The sequence below is a fragment of the Lepidochelys kempii genome, chromosome 1 (assembly GCF_965140285.1).
Source record: "Lepidochelys kempii isolate rLepKem1 chromosome 1, rLepKem1.hap1, whole genome shotgun sequence".
NCBI lineage: Eukaryota > Metazoa > Chordata > Testudines > Cheloniidae > Lepidochelys > Lepidochelys kempii.
Genome location: NC_136380.1, coordinates 218,393,212 through 218,420,117, shown reverse-complemented (window position 1 = coordinate 218,420,117; position 26,906 = coordinate 218,393,212). Strand labels below are relative to the sequence as shown.

The following is a 26,906-nucleotide window of genomic DNA, read 5'->3' as shown; positions in this document are numbered from 1 at the left end:
TTTCACAGGTTTGGAATAAAAGTCTATTAGTTCATACTATATGCTGGCTGGGGCTGACATCATTCACAGATAATAGTAATGGGGCTGTTGCAATGTTCTATTTCTACATACACAGCACTCATTACAAGGCTCATACCATGGTGAAAAACAAAACAAAACGATGCCAGGCACAGCACAGCAACACACATTACTGTGTCTCATTGTTAAAATGGCCTTTCAAAGCCTCACTGAGCTGTATAATTCCCTGTTGAGCTCTTTGTATAGCCCTAGTATCCAGCTGCTCAAAATCAGCAGACAGCCATTCCACCTCCACCCTAGCAGAAATGTCTCCCTCTTTGCTTCATAGATATTATGAAGTGCACAGCAGGCAACTATGACCATAGGGATATTTTTTTCACTGAGGCCTTAACTTATGAGTAGGCAGTGCCAGCGACCTTTCAGATGTCCAAAGGCACATTCAGGTATCATTCTGCACCTGCTGAGCCTGTTGTTGAAGCACCCCTCGCTGCTGTCAAAGGGGCAGGTGTACAGCTTCATGGGCTATGGGAGCAAGGTGTAGGCTGAGTCTCTGAGGACCACTATGAATGATCCTTGCTGGGATTCTATACTATGAAGAACTGGAAGAACATTCAGAAAGGGACATTTAAATTAGAGATTAGGAAAAACTTTCTAACTCTAAGGATAGGTAAGCACTGGAATAGGCTTCCAAGGGAGGTTGTGCTATTCCCATCACTGGATGTTTTAAGAACAGTTTAGACAAACACCTGTCATCAGGGATGGTCTAGGTTTACTTGGTCCTGTCTCAACGCAAGGGACTAGACAACCTCTCAAGGTCCCTTCCAACCCTTCTTTTCTATGATTTTGCAAGGGATAGGTAGACAACAGGATGGTGTGCGGTCTTCCCAGAGCTAAGATACAAGACATCACTATGAGATTGGATAGGCTTCTGAAATCAATGGGCAAGGATCTGCCACTGATGGTTCATAATCAGCTCTAATGATACTGTATTGCAGGATCTCTCTCAGACAATAAAGGACTTCAGGGAACTCAGAAGCATGCTGAAGTAGTACGTCCAGTGGATCTTCTCAGAGATCCTTCCTGTTCTGTGAGCGAAGGAAGACAGAAGCAGAAGATTCTGAAAGTGAACCATTAGTGTGCGTTTGAGGGTTTGGGTTTTGTGGAACACACCCCACAGAAGGTGGACCAGAGGGGCTGTATAGTTTGGATGGTCTCCATTTCAGTAGAAGGGGGACCAATCTTCTTGGGGACAGGCTGGCTAGCGTAGTCAGGAGAAGTAATAATGAAAAGGGAGGGTAAAAAGAGAGAAGAAATGAGCATTTAGCATAAAATCAAGATGTTGAGAACAAAATTAATCAAGGAACCAAAGGACATGGAGAAGAAATTCTTTAATTGCCTATACACTAATGCTAAGAGCCCGATTAACAGACAAGAGGAATTGGAATTGCTCATTTATAATCATAAATTTGATCTAGTTGGTATTACTGAAACATGGTGGGATGAGTTACATGACTGGAATGTTAAAATCAATGGTTATAACATATAGGAAGGATTAAGTGGGCAAAAGGAGTGGGGGGACTGTCACTCTGTCAACAATGGCATTACCTATTTGAGTCACTGACAACTTGGAAGAAAAATGATCTTCTGGATCAATGCTTATGGATCAATGTCCTAATAGATAAAGCACAAGCAGGGTATTAATTGGTGGTATAGATTACCAAATCACAATAGGAAACTGGATGACTGGCTTCTTAAGCAACTCTCTATAATGTGCTGGAGGGGGTGGGGGAAGCTGCATGATCACGGGGGACTTCACTTTGAGTGACATATGCTGCCAATACTAAAACATCTTTGAAATTGTAAATTATAGAAGACAATTTCCGAATTAAAAAAAAAAAAAAAAGAGTGTTGTAAACAACATTGGGGAATTCTTTACTAGAGCTTGTCTTAGCAGATAAAGACCTGATCACGGAACTAAAAATTTATGGTAGCTTAGGTATAAATGACTACAACTTGTTCACATTTGTAAAGTACAAACCGAGTGAAGTTCAAACCAGTAATATATACACACTTGCTGCTTTAAGTGGGAAAATTTCACAATGTTCAAGGCAATTATGAACAAAAACAACTGGAAGGAAGAATTTGAATGGGAAAATGTGAGTAATTGGAAAACTTTTAAGAACACTTTACTTGATGCTCAAAAAGCCAGAATCAAGAAAAGAAAAGGAGTACTTGTGGCACCATAGTGACTAACCAATTTATTTGAGCATAAGCTTTTGTGAGCTACAGCTCACTTCATCGGATGCATACTGTGGAAAGTATAGAAGATCTTTTTATACGCACAAAAGCATGAAAAAATGGGTGTTTACCACTACAAAAGGTTTTCTCTCCCCCCACCCCACTCTCCTGCTGGTAATAGCTTATTTAAAGTGATCACTCTCCTTACAATGTGTATGATGATCAAGGTGGGCCATTTCCAGCACAAATCCAGGGTTTAACAAGAACGTCCGGGGGGGGGGGTAGGAAAAAAACAAGGGGAAATAGCCACTCCCAGTCTCTATTCAAGCCTATTTCCCCTTGGTTTTTTTCCTCCCCTTCCTCCCCCCCCCACCTCCCCGGATGTTCAGACCGGAAATAAGGCATGTTTTTCTTTTTTTAAATAGTGAGGGTAATAAATCATTGGAACAATTTACCAAGGGTTGTGGTGGATTCTCCATCACTGGTCATTTTAAAATTTAGATTGGATTTTTTTATTCAAAAGAAGTTATTTTGAGAGAGAAATATTTATTATTCCTGGGCAGAAGGGCAAAGGACCAGATTTTCAAAGTTATTAGGCATCTGTCTCCAACTGAAATTATGCAGTGTTGCAGCCATGTTGGTCCCAGGATCTGAGAGAGATAGGGTAGGCGAGGTTATATCTTTTATTTGATCAAGTTCTGTTGGTGGACGGGATAAGCTTTCGAGCTACAAAGTGCTCTTCCTCAGGAAGAGGTGAAACTGAGGAAAAGCTTTGTGTAGCTCGAAAGCTTGTCCCTTTCACTGACAGAAGTTGGTCCAGTAAAAGATGTGACCTCACCCACCTTTTCTCTCTGTTGAAATTAATGGGAGTTAGATGCCCAAATATCTTTGGGAATCTAGGCCAGAAATCTTAGTGCTAACATCTAACAAGGTCCATGAGCTGAAGAGCCACTCTGAAGTAGTTACAAATGTGTTACATGCCTGACAGCAGAATCTTTGTTGAAAATGGAGAAAATAAAGCCACTTGACTGCCTCAGTCTGGAGGGGTGGGAACCTGACAGACAAGAGGAAGTGGTGTGTACAGGGCTTCCTAATTTTCCTGGAAGTATGTAGTATTGCAGAGAAACCAGAGAGGGTGAAATGCTTCACACTGCTCCAGGTGGTAGGCCAGGAGGCACTGGGCACATACAGTACACTCTGGTGGCTCTTCTCACAGCTGGGACCGGCATTACTTCTGCTTTCACTGTTTGAGAGAGTGGAGCAGGAAACCACAGTGGCAGCAGCATACAAAAACAATCTCAGCAGGTGTCAGATTGCTGATTGAACACTGTAGAGATGGTGTGCAATCTTTTGCCATCATTTGGTTGCTATGAGAGCACTGTCTCCATGGCAACCCCTCAGCTGAGGCATCCCTTGGGGATAAGAGTGGGGAAGGAGAGAGCATATATTAGAGAAAGGGTGGCAGACACAGAAAGGGTGGGATAGAGGAAGTTGAGAATTCATTCTTGATTACATTTGAGATCCAGCAGCCGAGATCCAGCAGCCAAAGGTAGCACATGGTCTAGGTCACTTCCCTCCTTTCTCTTACACCACAGCACCCCCAGACATTTCATACACAGGACAAGAGCTTTTGTTCAATCCCTCTTGTAGGCAGGGCTTCCAGGACAGTGACCTGGGTTCAATCTTGAGGGTTTCCCTTTGTTGGGCCTCCTTCTCTCCTGGAAGTGGGGATAATATCTCCAAGGCCTGGCCTTCCTTCATCTTTAGGAAACAGTTGTAGAAAGAGAAAGGCAAGGAGTTGGCATGGTGGGCTCCTTATGCCTACAGCCTTGGGGGATGGGAGAGGAGCTCTTGGAAGGAGAGTGCTGCAGGATCCTGTGGCTGGCTCTGCTGATGTGGAGGTATTGGGGTAGGTACTGCTTTCCCCCTCCATCCAGATTTCCTGGCAGAGAAATGGCCAAGGCATGAAATACATGGGCTATTTAGAGGTTGGAAACTGAGCTGGTGATGAGTAAGGATAAGTCCTGAGGGGACCTCAGCATCACAGCTGATGGGCATGGGGGAGCCAAGGATTCCAGAGTGGGAGGGAAGCACTGGAGGAGAATATGGGGGGGGAATTTTATATCAAAGGTAATTAATATAACAGCTGAAGAGAATGTCAAGGGGGGGGGGGCTGAGGATGAGGATTTCTGTGTGCATCAGTGGTGGTGGGGGGCAGTGTTCCATTACAGAGGGATGAAGGAGAATATCTTGGGTGCACCATGGAATGGAGTACATCAGACAGAGAGAGGTATGAGAAAGCATGTAGAGAAGGAATGCACCAGAGAAGGGCTCAGGGGAACAGCCTTGCTGGAGAATCAATCCAGATTGGGAAGGGGTCAAAAGTGCCTGGAGTGAGCAGATCAGGAGAGCATGAGAGAAAGGGTATTAGGGGGAATGCATCAGAGGAGGCCAGGTGAACACTAGTGTGAGATGGGGGGGCAATCAGATACGGCTGGGGGATAGGATATTTATCAGGGAGAGTTGTAGGAGAACCAGAGAGAGGAATAGGGGTGCATTTATCTCCTCTACCCTCCCATCCCTCCTTAACTTTGGCTTTCCTCTTTTGGCTTCAAAAGATTTCCCCTGCAGTCTATACCAGCCTCATGCTCCCCTTCCTAGAAGCTGACCCTATACCCAGTCATGTGTATGATGGGAAGGTGTCCCCAACAGACCTTTGGTTTCTGTCTGTATAAAGTTACCCTGGCTGGGATCCCTTGGCCTCTCACACCTAAACTCAGCACGGGCTGGAAGAGACTTCACATCAGCTGGTCATATGATGTAAAGGAAAAGGATGGACTTGGAGAGGCGGGAGGGAGGTCTGATGGCTCCCAGGGAACATGAACACAGGTTTCTGCCAAGGGACTGGGGTATCTGCTACTTACTTCTGTGTGGAAATGTGTGTGCATCTTGGTAGCTTTCTAAACTAGGGGGAAAAAAAAGAAGGGATCAAAGGTGCCCCTTCTCCCTCCCTGACAGTGTTAAAAGCTGATGTCACACTGGAGCAAGTGGAGTTCAATGCTGGTGTAGCACAGGCTGCTAGGCATCTGGAAGGATGAGGCTGCTGACCTACTAAGGATTATTGGACTCAGATGACCCTATCCTTGGGCAAGTGTTTAACAGTTTTTGAAGTGGGGCCAGCGAGCACAGAAAAGACAGAAAAGATTAGGGACAGAAAAGATCTAGAGCATTTGATCACATCTTCATTCACTCCTCCCCTGGGATCAAGGCAGGATTTTTCCTTCCCAACAATCCATTTTCCAGAGCTTTGTCTAGTTCTAATTGTCAAAAAGGGAGACTAGGCCACAGTCTAGTAGATCCTCACCAGTAGGATACATTTCCGATATCTGTTCCTCTCCATTCCCCTCCCCAGTTTCAATTTATTACTCCTTGTTGTTGCCCATCAACAACAGTATAGGGGCTATGACACACAGTTGAACAGTTCTGATTCCATACAGTAGAAAACAGTAATACACACACTAGCCTGTTCATAACAGTAGTTATGTTGTGGGCAGCAGTCTCCATTGTGCTATGCCTATCTTTATCTGGTGAATGTCTCCAGCCCAGTCAGCCTTTCCATCGGTTTCCTTCCCATCTATCTAAATAGTCTGATTGTTATGTTAGTGGGCCCCAGCCACCTAAACACCATAAAAAAAAAAACCTAGGCACAAATGTGCAGTATGCTTTTTATAGTTATTTCTTGCTTCTGCTGTGCCCATATACTGGCTGTAGAGTGGGCAGGGTATGACACGTTCATATTCCACTAATATTGCAACCTGCAAATCCCTGACATGCAAGCTGAGGTCCGTTATCTGAAACTACACTTTCTGGGCTTCCAACCATTTATGCTTTGAAACATTCAATGTTAGAGGCTGCTATTGATACAAGTATGGGAACTTGGGGCCTAGACAGAGTGTGAGCCACATTAAAATTATGTGATATAATAGATCTATGATATATGGAAATAGATCTATTTCCCAGTAACTACAATATTAGTCACTGTGACAAGGCTGACTGTTCATTGTGCAAAGGAGGATTAAAAATAGCTTGTGGGGATGCCATGGTCTAGCACTCAGGAGCATTGGAATCAATTCCTAGCTTTACAACAGACTTCCTCTGTGACCCCAGGCAAACCACTTAATCTCTATTGGCCTCAGGTCCACTTCAGCAAAACAGATATAATTATAATTCCTTTCCCTTGTCCATTTAGGTTGCAAGCTTTTCAGGGCAAGTTTCTTACTATGTGTGTATACAGTTGTTATTACGATGTGATTCTGATCTCAGCTGCGGGCTCTAGGAGCTACTGTAATGCTATCAATAATCCATGTCTAGCTTGCTCCAAGGTCTATGAGATATGTCAAGAATGGTTCCTTGTGTTGGTTGGTGTAATGTCCTGGGGAAGGTTCCACTTCAGCTTCCCAGAAAAAAAAAAACAAAAAAACTTGGGAACAAATAAAGGAGCAGCTGCCTCAGAGAATCTATCCCAGATCTTACATTGCAGATCCGGCACTCATTTATGAAGTCTTTGGCTTTGCTGCTCTTGCTAGGCAAATACAGCACTTCTCAGGCCCTTGCATGGTAGGCAGGCTTCAGGAGCTGTGTGACCAAAGTGCACGGGGTTTAGCATTTCAGGACACACAGCTTTAAGAATTATGATTCGATTGCCTTTACAAATGTAAGGGGACTGTTACCCCCTTACTAACATTCAGTGGGGGTGTTTTGGTTGGCTAGCTCCCAGTACTAAAAGGGGGAAGGGTCGATGGGGAATCAGGACCCTGAGACTGACAGCCCCCAGGTACACTGGGGAGAGGCCAATGCTCCAGGTCAGCCTGAATGACAGGGTGGGCAGGCTAATCAGAGAGTCAGGAGGCCAGGGAGGTCCCATCCTCTGTGTGAGCTGGATTTGCCTGGGTCAGACAGAGTGGGGCCGAGCTAAGGAGAAAGCAGGGGCCCAAACTGAGCTGTGCCAGATCCAGAGAGAGCGGACCCTGTCCTGGGAGGAGAGCTGCAGCCCCAAAGCCAGAGGCACAGCCCAGAGAGAGCAGACTTGCCCTGGGAGCAGAGCTGCAGCAACCAGAGCCAGAGGAGCAGCCCAGGAAGCAGGTCAGTGCTGGGAGCAGAGTCACAGAAGCAGCGTGCAGAGCAGACCTGTCCTGGGAGCAGAGCTGCAGGAGGCAGAGGCAGAGGGGCCAAAGAAGCAGCCCAGGGAGCTGGAGGCAGCAGTAGCGCTGAGACTGAGTGGTGGAGCTGGAGCAGTCCGGAGCTGGGTGCAGTGAGCAGCTGGGGAGAGTGAGGGGGACCCTGGGCAGCGGGCCCAGCACAGGGAGACGCCTCAGCCAAGAGGCTCTGCAGGCCATGCTTGGATCATAACCCTGACAGGGCGGGGGCGACACTAGGAAGAAGGGTCCTATCACTTAGAGCCTGAGAGTGTGTGGCCACCACCAGAGCAAGAGTCCAACCCACAGCATCCTTGCAGCACAACCAGGGCCTGAGAAGAAGGCCTGGGACTTACAAGGAACAGACTGAACTGTCCTGACATTCCAGAGACACTGTTTGTGATGTTCCTTGCCACAGAGCAGGTTGATGTGTTTCCTTTCACTTTTCCCATTTTTCCTTATTCTTTTTAAAGAAAATTGTTGATTAAATAACTTGCATTTGCTTTAACTTGTGTGTAATGGTCAGAGAGGTGCTCAGAGCAGAGAAAGTACCTTGGAGTGGGGACACCCTAGCCCCTGTCCTAGGTGACCACAGCAGGGTTGGGGGTCAAGCCCCCCAGGAATCCTGGGCCCAGCCTTGTTGGGGTTACGAGGACTCTGCCAGACAGGAGAGTGGAAGGGGAGCCCTCAAGGGTCAGGGAGGCCACTGGGTAAAGGAAGTGGGAGCGAGGACTCAGATCCTTTCGCTAGCCCACTTCACCGGGGTAGTGCAGAAGCCAGGAAAGTTCCCCACAAGAGCAGGACTATTCCCCCGCTTACATAGAGAACTATTTTGCACGATCAGCTCTTCTCTCAATGTCCACTATTCATGAAAGTCCAGTGGTACTGTGTAGCAAGGTTAGCCAGGGCTCATCTTTCTCTGGGGCAGCAGGGAACCACACTGCCTCACTAAATTGGGGAATAAATAGGTCTTGCGGGGAATTAGTCCAGCTGCAGGAGTCATCCTCTGTGGCCTTTGTGAAGGTAGAAATAACACAGTAAGCCCAGGCCCTAGGTCAGGGCAGGGCAATGGTGAGTCAGGCGCACAGGCAGGGGCTGAGCTGTAACAGTAGGTTCCAAAGGGCCTGGCAGAGGGGGAGGCTGCCACCTGAGGGTTGGGTGGCAGGGGGACGCAGGCCCTCCCACTCCACTGAGTCCCAGCCCGGGGCCCTAGGAGTAGCAGAAGACCCGCTGCGGAGTCAGTGGGGATACTGGTCGCAACACACTGACATGGGCTCTGGGAGTGCTGCAGCCAGATTAGGGTCAGCTGCCACCAGGCTACTTTCAGACTCCCCCTCTTGAGGTACCTGGGTCAGGGTGGTGTCCTCAGAGGGGTCCAGCACCATGGGGTCCTCGGGATAGCTAGCACAGGGCAGGCTGGGCCAGTCCTCAGGTTTTCCACAGGCCACTGGGGTTTCCCAATCATGAGCTAGGCTGGAGGCATCTGGCCTCCCCAGTGGCTGCTCTCCCAGTGAGCCCTGAGGTTGGGCCTTTATACTTCTGGGGCAATGCCTGACCCTCTGGGGGGCGGGCTTAGAGCTCCCTGGCTCCGCCCATGCTGGTGTCCAGAGGGATTGTTTAGTCTGCGGAAGAGAAGAATGAGGGGGGATTTGATAGCTGCTTTCAACTACCTGAGAGGTGGTTCCAGAGAGGATGGTTCTAGACTATTCTCAGTGGTGGAAGAGGACAGGACAAGGAGTAATGGTCTCAAGTTGCAGTGGGGGAGGTTTAGGTTGGATATTAGGAAAAACTTTTTCACTAGGAGGGTGGTGAAACACTGGAATGCGTTGCCTAGGGAGGTGGTGGAATCTCCTTCCTTAGAAGTTTTTAAGGTCAGGCTTGACCAAGCCCTGGCTGGGATGATTTAATTGGGGATGGGTCCTGCTTTTGAGCAGGGGGTTGGACTAGATGACCTCCTGAGGTCCCTTCCAACCCTGATATTCTATGATTCTATGATTCTATGACTTGTCTCTCTCTGGGGCGGCGGGGAACCAGACTACCTCACTATACACCTCTTCTTCAAAGACTCCATAAATGAGTGCAGGATCTGCAGTGTAAGATATGGGATAGATTCTGTGAGCTGCTCCTTTCTTTGTTCCCAAGTTTTTTTCCAGGAAGCTGAAGGGAACCTGTGATGGGTTTCACCCCCTGGGATGTCACCTGATGTGCTGGGACACCACTGAGTCAGACTATTCTGCCAGCATGGGCCCCCTTTCATCTGGTCTTGCTAGGTTAGGCTCCCCAGCCTTTTCCATCCAAGCACACAGGCAGGGCCATACCCAGCTGCACAGAGAGACAGAGGTCCGCTCTTGAAAGGCTCAGCTTAAAGGGCTTGCCACAGCACCCAGATGTTCATCCTCCCTTGGAGTACAAAAATTATGAAATTTGACTCTTCCTTCAGTGTGGAAGAGGGTATGCACAACTTCTTGCCCCCTGATTAGAAATCACATAAACTGGGTTATATTATAAACCAGAAATAAATTTATTAACTATTACAAGTGTATTTTAAGTAGTTAAGGAGGTAGCAGACAGAACAAGGCAGATTTCTAAGAAAATTAAAAAGAGCACACAAACTAAGCTTAATACACTAAAGAAACTGGTTACATGTAAGCTTCTCATGGAAAAGTACAGAATTCAAGATGGGTTCCAGTATCAGGTGACATGGTCACATGCCTCTGTAGGGCTCCTGTAGCCATTCTTCACAGGCTGACCCACGCATTCACAGGAAGACTAAGCTCTTTTACAGTCCACTGTCTCTTGCTGATGGGCCATCAGCACTGTCCAGCTTTTTCATTGTTGTACCCTGAATGTGACGTTATGAGTGTAATATAATATCTCATTGGAAGGGGACACAGGGCCAGAAAGAGTTAATTAACTCCCAAACTAACCTGACCCATGGCCGAACTTTAAAGACTTGTTAGGAAGAGATGTAAATGAATAGAGCTTTGAAATGCAGCCTGCATTGTTAGAGATAGAAGAGTAGCTGTTTGCTCAGGTCTTGTGATGTGAGCAAACAAGTCTTGTCTATGGCTATAGCTTTGAGTCAAAGATTAAAAAAAAAAGGAGTATTAGTATTTAGGAAGACACTTGAGTGAAACAGTATTATTGTCTATATGTCTCTTTGAAGGTTGTGGTAACCTGCAGCTGAACTATTTAATGGATAAATTATCCTGTGCTAATTGCCATGATGTTTGGGAGAAGTAAAGTTAAGCCTGTTGTTTTCTCAGGCAAAAGCTGCTGCAAATGTATAAAAACCCTGGGACACGATCCTTCTTCATCTCAGATCTGCTTTGGGTTTGAAGAAGGGGAAACCCTAAGCCACAAGAATTGAGATCCCCAGTCATTGACTGGAGTCACCCTGAATATGGACATTGGACTATAACCTCTGGACTATTTCTAAAAGGACTTTTGGCAACTACAAGCTCATCTCTGCTATGGATCTGGACCTCAAGAATTGAATTCAAGTCTGTCTGGATATTGATCTTTTAACCAACACACTCTCTCTTTTCTTTTTTTAATACATTTTAGTTTAGTTAATAAGAATTGATTGTAAGCGTGTATTTGGGGTAAGATCTAAGTTATTATTTTACCTGGGTCTGGGGCTTGGTCCTTTGGGGTCAGGAGAACCTTTTCTTTTATATGATGAAATAAGATTTTCAGAATTTATCATCATACGTTTGACATGTGTGCCTGGATGGAGGCCTGAGGCTGGGCACTTTAAGGGAACTACATTGTTTGGACTTCTGAGTAACCAGTGAGGTAATACAGAAGTTGTTTTGTGCTGGCTTGGCAAATCTAAGTACTGGAATATCCACCAGTGTTTGGGGTGTGTCTGCCCCGTTCTGTTTGCAGTTCACCCTAATTGAGTGACCTCAGCTGGCTCCCATGGGCAGCCTTATTACACTGAAGTGTTGGCAGGGGGTGTCACCCAAAGTAACATTGTTGAAATACAAAAACATAGTCAATATTCCTAATTTCAGATACAGAAATGATACATGCATACACATAGGATAATCATATTCAGTAAATCATAACCTTTCCAATGAAGGTTCTTTCTCACATACACCATCTTGCACACAGTATATCTCAGTTATGTCATATTCATAGCATAAACATATTTTCATAAAGAATATGGAATGCCATGTCACATCTCCCCTCTGAGATTACTGCCAGAGGGTTGGTCACTGATCAATGTATGCCTAAAATCCCTTTTTGGCTTTGGTTATACAACCTCCAAGTGTTACCAAACACTGTAATGCCATTCATAGGTGTTTTTGCAAAGTTCTGGATTTCTGTTCCCAGGTTGCCAGAAAACATTGTGATGTGTAGCATTGTGTACATAATGCAGATGTCAATGTCCTTTAACGTGTAGGTGTCTTGGCATTTAGCCACCAATGCTATGAGGTGGTGTGCCTCAGTTTCCCCTTCCACACAGCAGTTTAGATTGGTTACGCTTTCTCTGCTGTGCCAAGCTCTTAGCCTGTTTACAGGTACTAGCTGACAGGTGGTATGCTCATAGGACCTTCTTGTTACTACTCCCAGTCTGTACCAAAGATTTTTCCAAAAATCATACGTCACACATTTTCAAAGTATTTACCACCAGTATCAAATTCTTTATCTTAACCCACAGAGTGTGTAGTAAGAGACATAAAGTTACCAGCAAATTCATGACAGAGAGGTGCTTCCAAGTATGATTATCATACCACGCCTTCTGTCTAAACCAGTGGTTCCCAAACTTGTTCTGCTGCTTGTGCAGGGAAAGCCCCTGGCGGGCCGGGCCGGTTTGTTTACCTGCCGCGTCCGTAGGTTCGGCCGATTGCGGCTCCCAGTGGCCGCGGTTCGCTGCTCCAGGCCAATAGGAGCTGCTGGAAGCAGCGCGGGCCAAGGGACATGTAAAGTTCATACTTTACAGCGCTGAAACTTGCTTCGCTCAGGGGGGTGTTTTTTCAGTGTAGACAAGCCCTCAGTGCCTGATATTTAGTTGTGGGGAGGGCCATTGGTCATTATCTTTGAAAACTCATGGTGATTGGGAGAGGTCCCGGATGACTGCAAAAAGGCAAATATAGAGCCCATCTTTAAAAAAGGGAAGAAGGAGAACCCAGGGAACTACAGCCTCACCTCAATCCCTGGAAAAATCATGGAGCAGGTCCTCAAGGAAACCATTTTGAAGCTCTTGGAGGAGAGGAAGGTGATCAGGAACAGTCAACATGGATTCACCAAGGGCAAGTCATACATGAGCAACCCAATTGCCTTCTATGATGAGATAGCTGGCTCTGTGGATATGGGGAAAGCGGTGGACGTGATATATCTTGACTTTAGAAAGCTTTTGATACGGTCTCCCACAGTATTCTTGCCAGCAAGTTAAAAAAGTATGGATTGGATGATGGAGTATAATGTGGTTAGAAAGCTGGCTAGATCACTGGGCTCAATGGGTAGTGATCAACGGCTCCATGTCTAGTTGGCAGCCAGTATCAAGCGGTGTACCCCAGGGGTCGGTCCTTGGGCCAGTTTTGTTCAACATCTTTATTAATGATCTGGATGATGGGATGGATTGTACCCTCAGCAAGTTCGCAGATGACACTAAGCTGGGGGGACAGGTAGATATGCTGGATGGTAGGGATAGGGTCCAGAGAGACCCAGACAAATTGGAGGATTGGGCCAAAAAAAATCTGATGAGGTTCAACAAGGACAAGCGCAGAGTCCTGCACTTAGGACATAAGAAACTCATGCACTGCTACAGGGTGGGGACTGACTGGCTAAGCAGCAGTTCTGCAGAAAAGGACCTGGGGATTACAGTGGATGAGAAGCTGGATATGAGTCAGCAGTGTGCCCTTGTTGCCAAGAAGGCTAACGGCATATTGGGCTGCATTAGAAGGAGGACTGACAGCAGATGGAGAGAAGTGATTATTCCCCTCTATTTGGCACTGGTGAGGCCACATCCGGAGCATTTTGTCCAGTTTTGGGGTCCCCACTACAGAAAGGATGTGGACAGATTGGAGAGAGTCCAGCAGAGGACAACGAAAATGATCAGGGGCCTGGGACACATGACTACGAGGAGAGGCTGAGGGAACTGGGCTTGTTTAGTCTGCAGAAGAGAAGAATGACGGGGGATTTGATAGCAGCCTTCAACTACCTGAAGGAGGTTTCCAAAGAGGATGGAGCTGGGCTGTTCTCAGTGGTGGCAGATGACAGAACAAGGAGTAATGGTCTCAAGTTGCAGTGGGGGAGGTCTAGATTGGATATTAGGAAACAGTATTTCACTAGGAGGGTGGTGAAGCACTGGTATGGGTTATTTAGGGAGGTGGTGGAATCTCCATCCTTGGTGGTTTTTAAGGTCTGGCTTGACAAAGCCCTGGCTGGGATGATTTAGTTAGGGATTGGTCCTGCTTTGAGCAGGGGGTGGGACTAGATGACCTCCTGAGGTCCCTTCCAACCCTAATATTCTATGAGGGGTTTACTTGCCCAGGAATTGGCTGTCTCTGCCCCTTCATCAGGTGGATTATTAGCATGTTCACAGACACGAAAATGCTTGGAAGAAACACTCCCCGCCAACCCCGCTGCTACTGCCGCTGCCTCCAAGAGACAGAGTTAGTTTTCACAAGTACAGCAAGTAAAACATTTTGAAAAAGTGGGGCCTGGATTGGGGTACCCTTGATCACCCTTCTCGCTGTTCCCAAAAGCTCAGCTGTATGGCTGCTCCCTTCAGGAAGGTCAGTTACACGGTTCTTTCTTAAAACCTGAGCCACAGGTGAGGTGCCTGGTATTACAGATGCAGATCCAGCAAATTTCTCCTGGGCAAACCCTTCCCTGTAATGAGTGGGGAAACACTCCTGTAGTCCCCCACATTCCTTCTTAACCTCTTTGTCTGGTCCCCCTGCCAGGGCACACACCCCTGTGGTCCCTGGAGGGCAATCTGTCCAGCTGTGAGCTCACAGCTACCAGCCATGACAGACCCTTCACTGGCCAGCCCTATACCCTCCTCTGTCTTTGAATTGGGTTGGCTTCCAGTCACAGAGCCCTTGGAATCCTCACCCTGTACCCTGCAGCACTTTCTTGGATCCCACCTTCCCCCTCTAAGGCTTCCCTTCCTCTAGGACACATTTCCCGATGCATCCTAGAGCAGGATCTATCCCTTGCTTAACTGCAACTTCCTGACAGCCAGCAACGTGAACAGTCTCTCTACTTTCAGCCAAAACGTTCCCCTCCTGAGGGAACAGCCACAGGACAGGAGCTGGTTCCACCCATCCCCACCCCTTGTGACAGATCTATCTCTTGTTCATCCTTTCCTTTTCTTCTGCTTGCATCCTGTGCAGCTCCAACTTTTTGATAACTTCACTTTCACTCGTTTTCCTCCTTTTCTGTCCCTACTTCTCTTTCCCAAAATAAACAGAAAATAACAAACCAGTAACCACCTTGTCTGTTCTCTAGCCACCACACTTAAAACTCTCTTAAAATCATCACCGGTGTTTCAGGCAGGGCCGTCCTTACCCATACGCAAAGTACGCAGCTGCGTAGGTTCCGGGCACAGCTGCATGCTGCGTGCTGATGCAGTCCCTGCTCCGGCTCTTCCCCTGGGCCCCCGCCCCTGCTCTGCCCCCGCCCTGCCTCTTCCCCACCTCCACTCCTCTGAGCTCTGCAGCAGGGTCGGGCCTGCCCTCACTGGCGGCGGGAAGCGCAGCCACCTGGCCACAGCTGGGCCACCAGTGAGTGCTGGAGGGTGGTTCCCCCTCCTGCCCCCCAAGCCAGCTCTCTCCCTCTCAAAGTGGAGGCCTGCCTCCCCTCCCCCTCCCACAGAAGCCTGGGGCCAGCCCCCCCCTGCTCCCCACCCCACAGAGGCCTCGGTCCCTCCATCCCCACGGGGGCACTGCATAGGGCCCCAGAATAGCTAGGAATGGCCCTGGTTTCAGGGCAATAAGCTGTGCATAGGATCCTGCTCGACTACACAACTGTGATAGGTTGGACCCAGGCTGGTAGAATAGTCTGACTCAGTGGCGTCTCAGCATACCAGGTGACATCCTAGGGTGTCCAACCCATTACAGAACCTTCCCCAGGACATTACACCAAAAAAGGGAGGAGGTGTTGCCTTGTATATCAAATATGTGTACACTTGGACTGAGGTTGAGATGAAAATAGGAGACAGACTTGTTGAAAGTCTCTGGGTAAGGATAAAAGGGGTAAAAAAAAGGGTGATGTCATGGTAGAGGTCTACTACAGACCACCTAACCAGGAAGAAGAGGTGGGTGAGGCTTTATTTAAAAAAAAAAACAACTAACAAAATCATCCAAAGCACAGGACTTGGTGGTGATGGGGGACTTCAACTACCCAGACATCTGTTGGGAAAATAATACAGCAGCACACAGATTATCCAACAAGTTCTGGAATGCATTGGAGACAATTTTATATTTCAGAGGTGGAGAAAGCAACTAGGGAAGAGGCTGTTTTGGATTTGATTTTGACAAATAGGGAGGAACTGTTTGAGTGGTGAAAGTGATCATGAAATGATAAAGTTCATGATTCTAAGGAATGGTAGGAGGGAAAACACCAGAATAAAGATAATGGATTTCAAGAAGTCAGACTTTAGCAAACTGATGGAGTTGGTAGGTAAGATCCCCTGGGAAGCAAATCTAAGGGGAAAAACAGTTCAAGAGAGCTTGCAGTTTTTCAAAGAGACATTGTTAAGGAAGGCACTATCCCACTGCGTAGGATAGAGAGGCAGTCTGGCAACTGACCACCCTGGCTTAACCAGGAGATCTTCAATGATCTGAAATTGAAAAAAAGAGTCCAACAAAAAGTGGAAACTAGGTCAAATTACAAAGGATTAATATAAACAAACAACACAAGTATGTAGGGACAAAATTCAAAAGACCAAGGCACAAAAAGAGAAAAAGCTAGCTGGAGACATAAAGAGTAACAAGAAAACATTCTAAAATTACATTAGAAGCAAGAGGAAGACCAAGGACAGGGTAGGTACTCAGTGAGGGGGGAAAACAATAACAGAGAATGTAGAAATGGCAGACATGTTAAAGGACTTTTTTTGTTTCAGTTTTCACCAAAAAGTTGAGCAGCAACTGGACGTCTAACGTAGTGAATGCCCGTGAAAATGAGGTAGAATCTGAGGCTAACATAGGGAGAGAACAAGTTAAAAATTACTTAGACAAATTAGACGTCTTCAAGTCAGCAGGACCTGATGAAATACATCCTAGAATACTCAAGGAGCTCACTGAGGAGATATCTGAGCCATTAGTGACTATCTTTGAAAAGTCATGGAAGATGGGAAAGATTTCAGAGGACTGGAAGAGGGCAAATATAGTGCCGATCTATAAAAAGGGAATAAGGACAACCCAAAGAATTACAGACCAGTCAGCTTAACTTCAATACACAGAAAGATAATGGAGCAAATAATCAAGCAATCTATTTGCAAAGGTTTTTAAGAATAGGTTGGGTAGTCCTGCCTTGCGTGCAGGGGACAGGACTAGATGAAAGGGGGTTTTAAAGAACTGGTTAGACAAACAGCTGCCAGGAATGGTCTAGTTATTATGTAGTCCCACCCTGAGTGCAGGGGACTAGACTAGATGGCCTCTCGAGATCCCTTCCAGTCCTACACTTCTATGATTCTTCATGTCTGGTCATCCTGACAGAATGACTCTTCTGAGAGATTGAAGCAGGTGTCCATCAGGATATGTCTAAATATCTGTAGAAGCCACTTGTCTGTCCCATGAAGAACCTCTGCATGATTAATGTGCTCAAATGCCCAATGAAACTTGTCCTCTTGGCATGGCATAGGCTGTGGATCCTATATCTGAGGGTGGTTGCAGACATTGTCTGTTGTGGACCTGATATTCTGGACAGAAAACATGCAGAGAACATCAGGGAATCTTTTGGTGTTATACACCCAAGTGATACTTCCCAATGTTCTTCAGAGGAGTTTTGGGACTGGTAACAGAGACTTTCTGAAGGTTTGTAAATAAACGTCACAGAAGTTAGAGATAAAAAAGACCAGAGAGTACACATTCTTCTCCCCCTCCTTGAAGCACTGCTTCACTTCCTTCAGTGGCTGCTTGAGCATCCTTCTCAAGGTTCCAGCTAACACTCTTGAGCAACTCTTGTTGAGGGAGAAGAGAGAACCCACAAGCCACTTCCAGGAAGTGGGGCAGATCTCATCAATTGCAACAGGGGCGTTTCTACATCAGCTCTCCTTCTCTCTCTTCTTTTCTATCTCTTCAGTACTGATCTTATTTTTCTCCATCTCTTTTTCATTCTTTCTTTCCCACACATCTTTCTTTGCTCTCTCCCTTGTTCATTTCTTCTTTTTCAGCATCTCTTAACTTGTCTCCCCTTTTTTCTATTTCATTTACTCTTGCTGTTCTTTCTGTCCCTGCCTCTTTGTATGTTTCTCCTTCCCTCATTCTTTTTTCCCTTCAGTCTCTCTCCCTTTGTTTCCAGCGTCTCCCTCCCAGTCACTGCCTGCTCAAGTGAGGGAGATCTGCAAAGAGAGCAGGTGAACAGCAGAAAGAGAGAAAGGATGGTCCAATGGTTACAGTGCAAGCCTGTGACTTGGGGAAACCTGGGTTCAATTCAGTGCTCTACCTCAGTTTTCCTGTGTGTCATTGGGCAAATCACTTAGCCTCTCTGGGCCTCAGTTACTTATTTGTACAATGGGGATAATAGCCCTGCTCTAGTTAACAGGGGTGTTGTGAGGCAACATATATTAAAGATTGTGAGGTGCTCAGATGCTGTAGTAATGGGGGAGGGAGCATAAAAGTGTGATGGGGGGAAGTCAAACAGTAAATCCTGGGGCTCCACAAACAGTTTTACTTCCTCCCACCCTCCATATTCTTATCAGCCCCTGAAGCCCTGGCTTGAGTTAAGGCTCTCAGAGCTGCTATGTTCCCTGCTTTGCAGCTGGGAGACCTGGCTGCAGTTATCCTGTCTGCCCCACTTGTCACTTAGCCACGCTGTACAGATTTAACTCCTTTAGCCAGCCCCCTTACATCTGTCTTTCCAGCTTCCTTAATCACTTGTGCTGGGGGGCAGAAAGAGCGGGTTTCTGCATCTCCTCCATTTTTATTCCCTACATTTTACTATTTTGTTTTTGACAGAAGGGCTGACAAAAATTACCTCCCCACCTCCACCCCAACGGGACATCTGGTCCTTGTGGTTGGGAAAGGATGTTCCAGTCTTACCAATTTCATTCTCCTTCCCCCTCCTGCTCTTGACTATGTTGTTATCATTGCAAAATCTCATTTTGTTGTCTGGTCTCCCTCGCCACAGCTTCTTCGCTGCACAAGGACTGGCTCCCCTGTCACTTCCTCAGCAAGGTCTCTCTAATTGACCTTGTTGAAATGACTGATACTTTAGTACTCTCGGTGTGGGGAGCCCAGGATTGTAATAGCAGGGGGCTACATGGCAGGAGTGAGGGGCATTGGCAGAGCTGTGGAAATAGAATATCAGGGGGCTGCAGGGGAGGATGGAAGAAGCATTGGTACAGCTTGGGAGGGGGATTGAGGGCAGAAGTGGAATATCAGCGGGGACGGACTTCTGGTCATGACTCAGGGGCATCTGCAGAGCTTTGAGGACACCCAAGATAGGACTAGCAGGGTGTATTGCAGGGCAGGATTGAGGTGCCTTAGCAGAGAGATGGCAAATGGAAGCAATGAAGCAGAATGAGTTGCACATTCTTTTTGTCATTTAATAAGAAGCGATAATTCACCACATCGATTCCACTCAAATCTCCATCCTCCTCTGAGATCCACGTGTGGCACTAAATCTCTCTGCCTTGTTCTGAGTTTCCTTTACCTCGCATGCTTCCCCTCCCCCAGGGCTGCAGCTTGCTGCGGGCTGCAGCAAGAATGCTGTCCTTGTGCTGCTGAGGATGTGTGTGCTTGCACACAGCCTCAAAGCTCCATTTCCCCCTGCCAGCTACTGTCACACCATCAGGAGAAGAACAAGTCCAAAGGACAACTAAGGGCAGCACCCCATTCTCTCCCCTTTAACCCCCTCCTCTTAACCCCTCTGTAACCTTGGGACATCCTCCCTCCACAGCTCCTGGGCAAGCTTGAGGGATTAGGTCTAGAGATACTGATAAAATGATGGGGAGGAGAAGGGAGAGTGAGGCTGATGGGGAGAGAGAATCAGTATCTGATACGAAGATATAGAAAGAGGCAGGTGAAAAGAGCACAGAGAGGTAGAGGGAGACTTTTGGGGAGAGAGAGAACAGAGGGAATGACAGAGAAAATCAGGTGGAGAGAAAGGTGGGACGGAGGGAAGAGAAGAAGGCTAGAGAACAGAAGGGAAGCAGAGAACAGGAGAGTTGGGTAGGGAAAGACTGCACTTGTCTACATGAGGTGATTTTTAACAATTTTATAGGTAATGTTTTAAAACTATGGTGTGGAGAGGGCAAGTTGTAGCTTTCACTTGCCTTAACACGTGGGGGGGTGACCACAAAGCACCTTGCAAGGGGTCACCGTGACCCAGCAAACATGGCAAACCCACAGCTTGTGCTGCCTACCCAGGGGGTTTTAAAACATATTTAGCGACTCTGCACTTTTCAGAAAGCTGCTCCTAGTGTGGACAAATGCTCAGGCTGACGGGGAAAGGCGCGTCGAGCAAAAAGTACGGGAGCAGCAGGCGCTGCACAGACAAACTGGGTGAGACCGGGGGTAGGGGTAAAAAAAGACGTGGGTAAACTTCAGCTTCAGAAACCAAACTCCAACTTGTCAAGGAAACGTTCTGTTTCTTGCCCTAAAACAAAAGACTGTTTGATAGCTGACACTTCATTTTCTATGAAATAGGAGAAAATGACATAAACCTGTAAAAAAAATAAATGTCACCTGCTTTTAGCGGTCAGCAAAAGTACCAGGCAGTAGCTTGGGATGGCTCGTTGCAGATTTTTACAGGCCACAGTTTTCCCAACAGATCTGTTGCTGAGCGTAACCAGATGGTAGATAATGCGCACATCAGTTGTGGTAGTTGTGCAGCCAGGATTCACTTATCACAAGAGAGCAGTGAGTAAACGCTTTATTCCTTAGGTCAGAAGGGGGCAAATATCATATTCCCCAAATGAGAAGTGAGCAACCTGTTTATCCGGATTTATCCTTGACTACGCTACTGTGTGGGACACCGTCTGTGGTTCTTTCCATCTCTGTCTGCAATTTTCCTTCCGTCTGTTGCCATGCTAACAGGCATGCAGCTCCACCAATGGTAGCACTAGTGCGGACCGGGTCTGCATTTGCCAGCATTTAACCACTGTGTCATATAACCCGGCTCAGCCCAAGCTTACGCCTTCATTTCTTTATTTTAACATGCATCAGGGAATGGGCAGCATCCTGCTTGTCTGTATCATGGGAAAGGGGAACTGTACCCTACTTTCCCCATCCGGGATCAGCTTCTTTCTCCCTGTTCCCCTGCACTTGCTTTGTTTGTAGAGAGATAAGGGCCTACCCAGGAGAGTTGGCACAGGATTATAATCTCCCTCAAACAAAGTGCATGCAGAAGTGCAGGTGGTTCCCACCTGTTAAAATAAACCAGAACTGAGCTGGGGAGTGGCACTGTCCTCAGCCAAAGCACCTTCCCTCCTGCAAAGAAATGGGTACAGCAGTTGTGAGAGCTTCACCCACATACACCACCTCATATCTGCCCTGGAGTGGTAAAAGGGGAGCTCTATTTCCATGGACCATGTCAGTCCTTGGCCTCTCTCCTGAGAGTGACAACAACATGGTCACCTATGCCCATTTGTGATGGTGGTTTTTGCAACATATACACCTGTCCCACTAAGAACTTGATGGAGACACCCCCATCTTATTAGAGAGAGCCCACCAAACATCCATTGGATGGGAATGAATTTGAGTATCTAATGAAGGAATTGAGATTGAAATTAATTTGCACTTGCTGGTGTCCAGGGTTGGATTGGACAAGGTGCCGCTGAGGTAAAAGATTTTGTATTCCAGTCCCCAAACCTCATGAGCTATCCACTCCCCTCTGACCTAGGGCTGTATTGGAACTGATGTTCTAGAGGTGAAATGCTTTACTTAGATCTGTATTAAGATCACACAGAAAGTGAGGGTCTCAGCTCAAATTCAAATCCAGAACTCTACCTTGTGTGTGTTCACAGTTTTAACATGTCTGCACCAGACTGGTTCATCACCTGTAATATCTCTGTGAATTCAGCTTCAGAGCTTCTTTACATTCAGAATCATAGAAATGTAGGGATGAAAGGGACTTCAAGAGCTCATCTAGTCCAGCTCCCTGCATTGAGGCCGGAGCAAGTAAACCCAGACCATCCCTGACAGTTGTTTTTCCAACCTGTTCTTAAAAACCTCCAATGACAGGGATTCCACAACCTCCCTTGAAAGCCTATTCCAGTGCTTAACTATCCTTACTGTTAAATTTTTTTTCCAAATATCTAACTTAAATCTCCCTTGCTGCTGATTAAGTCCATTACTTCTTATCCTACCTTCAGTGGACATGGAGAAAAATTGATCACCATCCCTTTTGTAATAGCTTTTAACGTATTTGAATACTTCTGTCAAATTCCCTGTTAGTTTTCTTTTCTCAGGAGTATACATATCCAGTTTTTTAAAACTTTTCCTTATAGGTCAGCTTTTCTAAACCTTTTTATGATTTTTGTTGTTCTCCTCTGGATTCTCTCCAATTTATCCACATCTTTCATAAAGTGTGGCACCCAGAATTGGATACAGTACTCCAGCAGAGGCCTCACCAGTGCTGAATACAGCAGGACAATTACCTTCCGGGTCTTACATACAACACTGCTGTTAATACACCCCAGAATGATATTAGTCTTTTTTGAAGCTGCATCACATTGTTGACTCATATTCAATTTGTGATCCACTATAACCTCCAGGTCCTTTTCAGTAGTGCTAGCACCTAGCCAATTTTACCCAATTTTGTAGCTTTGAATTTGACTTTTCCTTCCTAAGTGAAATGCACTTGTCTTTATTGAATGTCATCTTGCTAGTTTCAAATTTCTCTCTCCAATTTGTCAAGACATTTTGGATTCTAATCCTGTTCTCCAGAGTGCTAACTACCCATCCCAGCTTGATGTCATTCACAGATTTTATAAGTATACAGGTGCATCGCATCTTACGCGCATTTAACATGCGTGAATTCAGCTTTGCGCGGTTGGCAAAAAAAAAAAGAAAAAGAGAAAAATAACAATTTAAATACTGTACCTGTAGTGCGGGCGATTCCGCCCGCCATTACACTCAATGTAATTTTGACTATACGCAATTTCGCTTTATGCGCTGACTGCTGAACGTAACCCCAGCATAAGATGAGACTCGCCTGTATTCTTCACTCCATTATCCAAGACATTAATTAACATATTGAAGAGTAGGAGACCCAGGACTGACCCCTGCAGGACATCATTAGATACGCCTTCCCAGTTTGACAGCAAACCATTGATAATTATTCTTTGAATACGGTTTTGCATCCATCATAGAGTAATTTCATCTAGACCACATTTCCTAGTTTACTTATGAGAATGTCATGTGGAATTGTGTCAAAAACCTTACTGAAATCAAGATATATCATGTCGACAGCTTTCCCCTATCCACTAGGCCAGTAACCCTGCCAAAGAAGGAAATTAGGTTGGTCTTGCTTAATTTCATAGAATCATAGAATCATAGAATATCAGGGTTGGAAGGGACCCCAGAAGGTCATCTAGTCCAACCCCCTGCTCAAAGCAGGACCAATTCCCAGTTAAATCATCCCAGCCAGGGCTTTGTCAAGCCTGACCTTAAAAACCTCTAAGGAAGGAGATTCTACCACCTCCCTAGGTAACGCATTCCAGTGTTTCACCACCCTCTTAGTGAAAAAGTTTTTCCTAATATCCAATCTAAACCTCCCCCACTGCAACTTGAGACCATTACTCCTCGTTCTGTCATCTGCTACCATTGAGAACAGTCTAGAGCCATCCTCTTTGGAACCCCCTTTCAGGTAGTTGAAAGCAGCTATCAAATCCCCCCTCATTCTTCTCTTCTGCAGGCTAAACAATCCCAGCTCCCTCAGCCTCTCCTCATAACTCATGTGTTCCAGTCCCCTAATCATTTTTGTTGCCCTTCGCTGGACTCTCTCCAATTTATCCACATCCTTCTTGAAGTGTGGGGCCCAAAACTGGACACAGTACTCCAGATGAGGCCTCACCAATGTCGAATAGAGGGGAACGATCACGTCCCTCGATCTGCTCGCTATGCCCCTACTTATACATCCCAAAATGCCATTGGCCTTCTTGGCAACAAGGGCACACTGCTGACTCATATCCAGCTTCTCGTCCACTGTCACCCCTAGGTCCTTTTCCGCAGAACTGCTGCCTAGCCATTCGGTCCCTAGTCTGTAGCTGTGCTACACTAATTTGTTCTTCACTAATCCATGTTGGGTATTGCTTATCACTCTATTATCCACTACGTAGTTACACATCCATTGTTTAATGATTTATTCCAGAATTTTTTCAGGTATCAAAGTTAGGCTGTCTGTAATTCTCCAGATCCTCTTTGTTCCCATTTCTACAGATAGGTACTGTGTTTGCTCTTTTCCAGTCCTCTAGGACCTCACGTGTCCTCTATTCTCAAAGTTAATCACTAAGGTTCTGAGATTGCTTCAGTTAGATCCTTAAATACCCTAAATTGAATTTAATCAGATCCTGCTAACTTGAATACATCTAATTTATCTAAATATTCTTTAACCTGTTCCTTCTCTATTTAAACCTTTAATAATTTAAACCTTCAAAATAATTTAACCTTTAAAATATCTCTCTATCTATGCTACTGAAGGAGGTTCCGAACTCATAGCCAGTTCTCCTGCACTGTTCCCAACTGAACCTCCTGCTGGGACAGGAGCTTTGAGCTCTGAACAGCCAGAGCTGCATAGAGCAACTCTTACTGGAGGTTGCTGGGAGACACTAATGCAGCCAGTGTTCCTGCACTTTTGTGTTCAGAAGTTTCTTTTGGGAGGGGCCAGGCCTGGCATGGCGGGAGCTGCACTCAGCGAGAGCTTCTGTATTGTTCCCTACAGCACTCTGCTGGGAGACAAGAAGTGTGGAGAAGCTAGGTGCTCCCTGTGCATTGTGCCCCAGGCCTATTTCCTAGCATTTCTCCTGCTGAGAGATGCTAGGACTGGAATAGTTTTTAATTACCTGTAGCCAGTGATCCCTCCCTGTTCCTTACAGAGCCTTTTGCGGTAGGAGGCTGGGACTGTAGTAGATGTGATCTCTTCATAGCTGACACGACTGTACTATTCTTGATGGCATGCTTTGCTGGAAGATGGTAGGTCTGCAGTAGTCAGGAGCTCCCCATGGAGCTAGTATTCCTTCTACACTTTTTATAGTTTTCAGAGTGGTAGCCATGTTATTCTGTAACAGCAAAAACAATGAGGAGTCCTTGTGGCACCTTAGAGACTAACAAATTTATTTGGGCATAAGCTTTCATGGGCTAAAATTCACTTCATCAGATGCATGGAGTGAAAAATATAGTAAGCAGTATATATATGAAAAGATGGGCGTTGACTTACCAAGTGGAGGGTCAGTGCTAAGGAGGCCAATTCAATTAAGGCGGAAGTGGCCTATTCTTAACAGTTGATTACTTTTGTAGTGCTAAGGAGGCCAATGCAAGGTGGTCCTCGCTCATTTCTAACAGTTGACAAGAAGGTGTGAGTATCAGCAGAAGGAAAACTACTTTTTGTAGTGACCCATTCAGTCCCAGTCTTTATTCAGGCCTAATTTGATGGTGTCCAGTTTGCAAATTAATTCCAGTTCTGCCGTTTCTCATTGGAGTCTGTTTTTGAAGTTTTTTTCTTGAAGAATGGCCACTTTTAGGTCTGTTACTGAGTGTCCAGGGAGACTGAAGTGCTCTCCTACTGGTTTTTGAATGTTACACTTCTTGATGTCAGATTTGTGTCCATTTATTCTTTTGCATAGAGACTGTCCAGTTTGGCGAACGTATATGGCAGAGGGGCATTGCTGACTCATGATGGCATATACCACATTTTATAGTGCCTCCTCCTCTGAAAGGCTGTAATTTCCAGAGTCAGTGCTTCTCTTTTGGTCCCTAAAGTTTTATGTGACAACGATAAAGCTACTTACTTTCTCTATGCTTCACTTTACCTTCCCCAGCCTCCACGCAGGTCTGTGCTACAGTTTTAATGAAATAGTGCCCATAGCATACCATGCATACAGTGCCTCCAAATGGGAAAAGCCAAGCTAGGGGTACCTGTGACCTACCTTATTCTCTATGGTGACATTAAAGTTTACTTGTATTCATTCTCTCTCACATGTTGCTGAAAAGGAACTAGATTTCTTGTGAAGCTTTAGTCAATACTGTTGAGCTACCTATCACGGTCAGCTGAACTCTTATCTCTCCCGTCCAGTTGCTGTGCTCTTTCTGGTTTCCGTGACCTCATTCCTGCCCAGGGAAGAACGCACCAAAATATAAATAACTTTACTAGTACCAAAAGCTTCTGTGTATTTGTATTGTTTTGCCTTACTTTTTGTTCATAAGAACACTGTCCTTGGACAAATTGTACACCGGATACACAAAGGAAAACACCCAGACCCTCAAAACATTCACACAAAGCAGGTGCTACTATAAACGAATAAATAAAAATAAAATATAAACATGCCATAAATAGACAAATACAGTCATGTAGACATGCATCCATGCACACACACACAGACACACACGCCCCCACACAGAAATATCAATACAAATGGACATGCACACAGACAGAAAAACACAGACATACACAAATATGTACACACACAAATACAGACATAGAGACATAGGTGCACACATATACCGATACACACATATAGAAATGCATGCACACATGCATGGCATGTAGATATACACACACCCACACACAAAACACAGGCATCTAGATATGCACACACACATACACCAGTACAGACATGTAGACACATATTAAGACAAATACGGACATATAGACATGTGCACACATAAAGACCAGCACAGACATATGACCAGGCTTACAAAGAGATAAATAGAGGCATCTAGACATGTACACACACACATATGCAAATACAGGCTTATAGACATGAATGTGCATACACGCAAATACAGGGATATACAAATGCACATGAATTCACACTTGGATAAATACAGACACACTAATACTTGCATGCTGACATGCAAACACACACACAGATAGATAGATAATTAGATAGATAGATAATCACACCGTCATCTCCATGTGCAATCATAAGTACACATAGCCATATGCACACAGCTACACGGGCATAATATGTGCACTCTCATTTGCGAAATGGCACATCCACAGGGCCGTAGGCAGGCACACACACAATTTAATGAGAATGGAAAGGATCTGTGAAGGACAGAGGACCAAAAAGGCAAAGGAACGCAAGAAGAGCCATTCCAGGAGAGCTGG

At 45.8% G+C, this 26,906-nt stretch overlaps 1 long non-coding RNA gene across 2 annotated transcripts in view; it reads right to left on the bottom strand.

Moving 5' to 3' along the window:
* The window catches only part of LOC140899029 (uncharacterized), a 31,401-nt gene extending 5,025 nt beyond the window's left edge, over nucleotides 1-26,376 (bottom strand). Inside the window, exons 1-2 of one of the 2 annotated variants that reach the window (XR_012155200.1) lie at nucleotides 25,014-26,376; nucleotides 24,640-24,855 (exon numbers count right to left, since the gene is read on the bottom strand). This is a non-coding gene — a long non-coding RNA (uncharacterized LOC140899029). The remainder of the gene's footprint in view (nucleotides 1-24,639; nucleotides 24,856-25,013) is intronic. The other variant, XR_012155199.1, reaches the window with a different exon arrangement.
* Nucleotides 26,377-26,906: the final 530 nt, after the last annotated feature.